The following is a 6631-nucleotide window of genomic DNA, read 5'->3' as shown; positions in this document are numbered from 1 at the left end:
GGCTTTCAGCACCCTTCCCTTCTGCATGGACCTGTGTGGGCCTATTTTGGGGGAATAGGCTGTTGTTGGCAGAATCCAACCATTTCAGCTGTGTGGTGGAGAGGTGAGTGTTTGATGTTCGACATTGCTTTGCCTATTAAACAAGGTCCTCACCTACCCACATCAGGGACCTAAGAACTGGTAGCTCCACTCAGGTCACCAAGTCACCCACGACAGGGGTCTAAAGATTACTGGTACCTCCCAGTCCTTACAAACAAAAACATTGGATGCCCATAGTCCATCTGCAGAACCCACCCACCTGCACGCTCTAGGGACCAGGGACGCACTTTCCTCAGAGACACTCGGGGGTTGGTTCTCAGTCCTCTGCTTTGTTCAGAGTGTGACCCCCTGCTGCAATCAGATACCAGTATATACGCCAATATCCCCTGCCCCTCTAAGACTGTAGGACAGAGCCTGTACCACACACTTGATGATCAGCTACCTCGACACCTGAGCTGAATTCATACAAGAAAACTGAATGGACTCCTAGACTGATATACCAGATAACAGCTCTAGCCATCTGCGGACAGGACGTCAGAGCTCCAAAGGTGAAAATAATCAAGCTAGCTCACTCAAGCAACTCATAGGGGTATACCAAAACAAAACAAAGCAAGAAGCTATGACACAGTAAGCAAGCATTAATTAATATGATAACTTATAGATGGCTCGGAGAAAACAGTCAATATCAAGTCACATAAAGAAACAGACCATGATCACCTCATAAAGCTCTCAAAACAAAGATCCAGGGATCTTCTAGATGCAAGTGCATTCCTGGAATTACCAGAGCCAGAATACAAAAGTTTAATATACAGAACCCTTGAAGACATCAAGAAGGAAATGAGGCAACCCCCAGAACAAGCCAGGGAACACACAGATAAAGCAGCTTGAGAAACTAGAAAGATTATTCAGGACCATAACGAAAAGTTTAATAAGCTGGAAAAATCCATAGGCAGACAGCAATCAGAAATTCAGAAGATTAACAATAAAATTACATAAGTAGACAACTCAATAGAAAGTCAGAGGAGCAGAATTGAGCAAGTAGAAGCTAGAATTTTTGAACTTGAAGATAAATCACTTGGCCCTAATATATTTGAAGACAAATCAGATAAAAGAATTTTAAAAAATGAAGAAACCTTGAGAATCATGTGGGACTCTATCAAGAGAAATAACCCATGAGCGATTGGAGTACCAGAACAGGGAGGAATAACAGAAAATACAGAGAGAATTGTTGAAGATTTGTTGGCAGAAAACTTCCCTGATATCGTGAAAGATGAGAAGATATCTATCCAAGATGCTCATCGAACTCCACATAAGGTAGATCTTAAAAGAAAGTCACCAAGACATATTACAATCAAAGTTGCCAAAACCAAAGATAAAGAATTATAAGAGCAGCGAGGGATAAACAAAAAGCCACCTACAAAGGAAAGCCAATAAGAATAAGCTCGGACTACTCGGCAAAAACCATGCAGGCAAGAAGACAATGGGATGACATATTTAAAAAATTGAAGGAAAAGAATTCCCAGCCAAGAATCATATACCCAGCAAAACTGTCTCTTTAATATGAAGGTGAAATTGTGACATTTCCAGATAAACACAAGTTTAGGGATTTTTAAAAAACCAAACCAAAACTACAAGAAATACTGAAGGGAGTTCTTTGGTTAGAAAATCAGTAATATCAGGTATCAACTCAAGACTAGAACACTGGGCAGAGCAACCAGAAGTCAACCCAGACAGGGTAATCCAAGAAAACAAAGCCAGATTATTCAAAAAAAAAAAAAAGCTCAAAACAGGGTAATAGCAATATTATTATGTAAAAGAAGACAACATTAAAATACTAAAGAGGGACTAAGAAATATAATCATATACCTTCCATATGGAGAGGAAGATATGGTGATACAAAGAGTAAAAGTTCGGTTTAAATTTAGAAAAATAGGGGTAAACAAGGTAACCACAAAGGAGACAAACTATCCTACACATCAAAATAAAATACAAGGGAAAAATAGGGACTCAGCAGAAACAAAATTGACAACAACAAATATGAGGAAAGGACAATATATAAAGATAATCTACTCAGCACATAAAATTAAGTGGGAAAAAGAAACTGTCAACAACACACCAAAAAAGACATCAAAATGATAGCACTAAATCCATACCTATCCACAATAACTCTGAATATAAATGGACTAAATGCACCAATGAAGAGACAGAGAGTGGCAGAATGGATTAAAAAACAAGATCTGTCTATATGCTACCTACAAGAGACACACCTTAGACTTAGAGACACAAACAAACTAAAACTCAAAGGATGGAAAAAATTATATCAAGCAAACAACAATCAAAAAAGAGCAGAACACGGTAGAACTGCCCCATAGGATTTCCAAGCAGACTCACATCTTTCTCCCACAGAGTTGCTAGTGGGTTCCAAGGACTGACCTTTTGGCTAGAAGCCCAGTGCTTAACCATCCTGTCACCACAGCCCCTTACACACCCTACCTCTTCTAAAACCTGAGTCTGGAGACAATATGTGTAGGCCCTGTGGGGAGAGAGAACACCAGATATCCTCATGAGCAAATGGGGAGCCACAGCCCCTGGTAGGGCATGGTGACAGAGCCGGGGAGGTTCCTCACTCCAGAACCTTCTGTCCTAGTCCAGTTTCCTATGGACAGGCTTCCTCCCTGGGTCAGTGCTTTCCGGGTTGAAGTCAGTACAGAGGCTGTTCGGGGTTGGCGCTGACAAGAGTCTAAGCGCAGGTTTCAAACCGTGCCTGGTCAGGATACAGATATTCTTCTGCAAAGTCTGGGTACATGTGTGCAAACCTGTCAGCAAAAGAGATTCTTCTCATCCTCATCCACACCGCTGAAGAGGTGTATCAGAAGCAGCTCTGCCACGCCCAAGGCCGTCTTCAGAATGCAGGACAGGTCTTCCTCATTTATGCAGCCGTCCTCCTGCCATGCATACATCTTGAATGGCAGCTGGATGGTGTCCAGAGTCTCAGACGCTCTGCAGACCACAGACAAGGCGATCACATATTCCCGCAGGTCCATCTTGCCACCTCCGCTCTCGTCAAACAGAAGATGCAGTCCAGCGTGTCGGAAAGGGGTACCTCCAAGTACTCCGTGAACTTCACAAGTCAGTCTTCTCGCCCTTCTTCACCTTTGCGCTTTCTGATCTTTTTCAAGTTTTTCTAGCTTTAGCCCCAGGCCTCTCACAAGCCTGGCGAATTCTAGAAGGCAAGTGTCGGAGGGGAGACGGACTGTCCTTCCGCTGGGGCCAGCTAACGATCCTCAAACGTGAAATCCATGATGGAGACGCCCAGGGTCTCTGCTGTGACGCGCCTCATGTTGCTGGCGTATAGCACCGGGCTCCTCTTCGCCTTGGAAGGGTGGTAAACTGGGAGAAACTCAATTTCCACCTAACTGTGAAACTGACACAGGGCGAGCCACAGCATTTCCAACACTCCAGGTCCTTGCCACGTCCACATGATCGTGTCCAGCTTATTTGGGTATTCTAAAACCACAGGCTGGACAGGAACACCAAGGATAAACACACCAGTCTTGAAGGTAGTTTGACAGGTCCCATTGGTACAAGTACCTTCTGGAAAAATCATTGTCATAACTTCCCATTGGACTAAGCCCCTCTCTTTATCTCTTCCACTGTTTTCCTGCACAAGTCCTGGTCTGATCCGAACACACTGGCCGGATGTACTTGATCAGAGTTCCCCATATGGGGATACCCCTGCTCTCTGCCTTCATCACGATGGACGACATGGTCATGGTCACGGGAACGGCGTCGAAGTACGAGGGGTGTGGTGCCAAGGGTCAGGATGGCCGCCTCAGTCGGTAGGGCCTGTCACCCCTTCTGGGCCACCGGGTGGAAGCCGCCGGAAAATCACGTGATCTGCATGACTGCCTTGAGCGGGAAGTCCACGACCTTCTGCCACAAGCCAGCGGCTCTTCTGGTTCTCTCTCAGCAAATCCCAGTAAAGGTACAAAAGCGAAGGACCAGGCGAACAGCATCATGAAGGCGGCAAACAGGAGTCGGATGGGGAAGAGGGTCAGCGTCATGATGGCGATCTGGGCCTTCTGCAGAGTGCTGAAGCGCAGCTCGTGCATGAAGGGGTTCTACCCTGGGGGTGACAGCCACCGCTTCACCTGCACCTGCGCTGGGGGAGTTGGCGGCTGAGACAGAGCGGCCTCTGGCAGGTCTCCCCAGCCGCAGAGCCACCACCGTGAGAAGAGCCCGAGCGGACCGAGGCGGAGGGCGGGCAGACCCCTTATAATTCTTCTCATTTCTGTAGGGTTGGTAGTGGTGCCCCCGCTTTCGTTCCTGATTTTGGTAATCGGTGTCTTCTCTTTCGTTTTCTTGGTCAGTCTAGCCAAAGGTTAAAGGTTTGTCAATTTTGTTGATCTTTTCAAAAAGCCAACTCTTGGTTTATTTGATTTTCTCTGGGTTTTTCTTTCAGCTGCAGTATTATTTCATCCCTCTTGCTTGCTTTGTGTTTAGCTTGCTCACTGTTTTGTAGTTTCCTAAGGTGAAAGCTTAGGTTTTTTATTTGAGACTTCTCTTCTTTCTATCACAGGCATTTAAAGTTATACATTTCTTTACAAGCAATGCTTGAGATACATCCCATATGTTTTGATATGTTGTGTTTTTTTTTCATTAAGTCCAAATTATTTTTAATGTCTCGTCTGTTTTCTTCTTTGATGCATGGATTATTTTGAAGTGTGTTAATTTTCAAGTATTTGGTGTTTTCTCATATTTCTTTCTGTTGTGGATTTCTAATTTAATTCCATTGTGGTCAGAGAATCAGAGAACACACTTTGCATAATTTCAGTCTTTTTAATTTTATTGAGACTTGTTTTTGGCTCCTGTATAAGGCCTACCCTGGAAAATGTTCCATGTATACTTGAAAAGAGCATGTGTTCTGCAGTCCTTGGGCATTTTATAAATATCAGTTATGTCAAGTTAATGAGTAGTGTTAAAGTCTTCTGTAGTTATTCCATCAATGACTGAGAGTGGGGTATTGAAAGTCCTAACTATTATTGATAAATTGTCTATTTCCTCTTTTAATCCTTCTGGTATCTGCTTCATGCATTTTGGGGGTCTGTTGTTGAAGGATGTTTATAATTGTTATATATTCTAGATGTATTGACTATCAAAAAGGTCCATAGTAATATTTGTTTTAAAGTCTATTTAATGTGATATTAATATAGCCATTCCAGCTCTCTTATGGTTACTATTTACATACTATATCTTTTTCTATTCTTTATTTTCAACCTACTTGTGTCTTTGAATCTAAGGTGTTCCTCTTGTAAGCAGCAAGACCCATTGTTGGATCTTGCTGTTTTATCCAGTCACATAATCTCTGCCTTTGGACTGGCGTGTTTAGTCCATTCAATTTTAATGTTCTCGTTGATACAGTTAGGTTTTCTTTTGCTATTTTGCTAGTTGTTTTCTGTTTGTTTCAATGAAGTAATAGAACCATTAAAAGTTTTTAAGTTTAATAAGAAGCATCAATATATTTGGAAACTACTAAATTATTTCTCACTAAAGAAAAATCCAAAAGAGAAGAAATGACTCACACTTCTGTCATTCAAACTTAACTTCACTTAACATTGTGGTATATTTTCTTCCAGTCTTTCTTATTCTTCATAGATCTTTGCTTTTTTTCCTCCCAGAGTTTATATCATATTACACATACAATTATTGTGTATTTTCTTACAGAAGTATATTATATGCATTTTGCATGGATTTGAACCACAGAAGAGCCATCACCAGCCAAGATACCCTTGAAGCAGTCATGTGGAAGATTTTTTGAATAAATGAAGTGGCTCTGAATGGTCCTGCTGCTTAAATGACTGCACTTATCAAAAAGTTGAATATGTCAGAAGGTTGATACAAACGGTTAACGTGCTTGGCTGCTAACTGAAAGGCTGGAGATTCAAGTCTACCCAGAGGTGCCTCAGAAGAAAGGCTTTTGGGTCTAATTCTAAAAAAAATCAAACATTTAAAACTCTATGGAGTATATAGTTCTACTCTGACACATGTGGGGTCTCCATGAGTCAGAATCAGCCTGACAGCAACTGTTTGGGGTTAAAAGGCAAGGTGTCTGAACAGCACCTGCTGCGTCAGGTCTTTGTACTACACACCTGGTCTCTGGGTCCTGTGTTTTTAGCTTCTTATTTACTTCATTAAATAAAAGAAAGATGTTTGCTTTTGTAAGTTTGGTAAAATTCACCTGTAAAATGGCTGGACTTACTGTCTTGAGGGAGTGGTGTGGATGGTTGTCTACTACTGATTTTATGTAAATGCTGATATTAAGCTTATTGATTTTATTTAAACCTTTTGTCTATTAGTTTTTGACGGTGCATTTGCTGATTCTCCAAGTAGTTTCACCAAATTATGATTGTTGTAGAGAGATTCTCCAATTCTGTTAGAGTAAAATCAAAGACATATGTCATTCAAATGGAGACCATGAGAACCTCAGAGTCCGAAGCTCATGGATCCAAGGGAGAGAGTGCAAATCACACATAGTTATATGCCATGGGAGGAACTACAAAACACAACATTCTGATTGGTTTACAGTGACTGA

The 6631-nt window shown here is 42.0% G+C and overlaps 1 pseudogene; it reads right to left on the bottom strand.

Moving 5' to 3' along the window:
- Positions 1-2586: 2586 nt before the first annotated feature.
- On the bottom strand, positions 2587-5803 carry LOC135228778 (lysophosphatidylcholine acyltransferase 1-like; annotated as a pseudogene).
- Between the last annotated feature and the right edge of the window lie 828 nt (positions 5804-6631).

The sequence above is a fragment of the Loxodonta africana genome, chromosome 27 (genome assembly GCF_030014295.1).
Source record: "Loxodonta africana isolate mLoxAfr1 chromosome 27, mLoxAfr1.hap2, whole genome shotgun sequence".
Taxonomy (NCBI): Eukaryota; Metazoa; Chordata; class Mammalia; order Proboscidea; family Elephantidae; genus Loxodonta; species Loxodonta africana.
The sequence above is the reverse complement of the archived record's forward strand: the minus strand, read 5'-3'. Positions and strand labels throughout refer to the sequence as shown.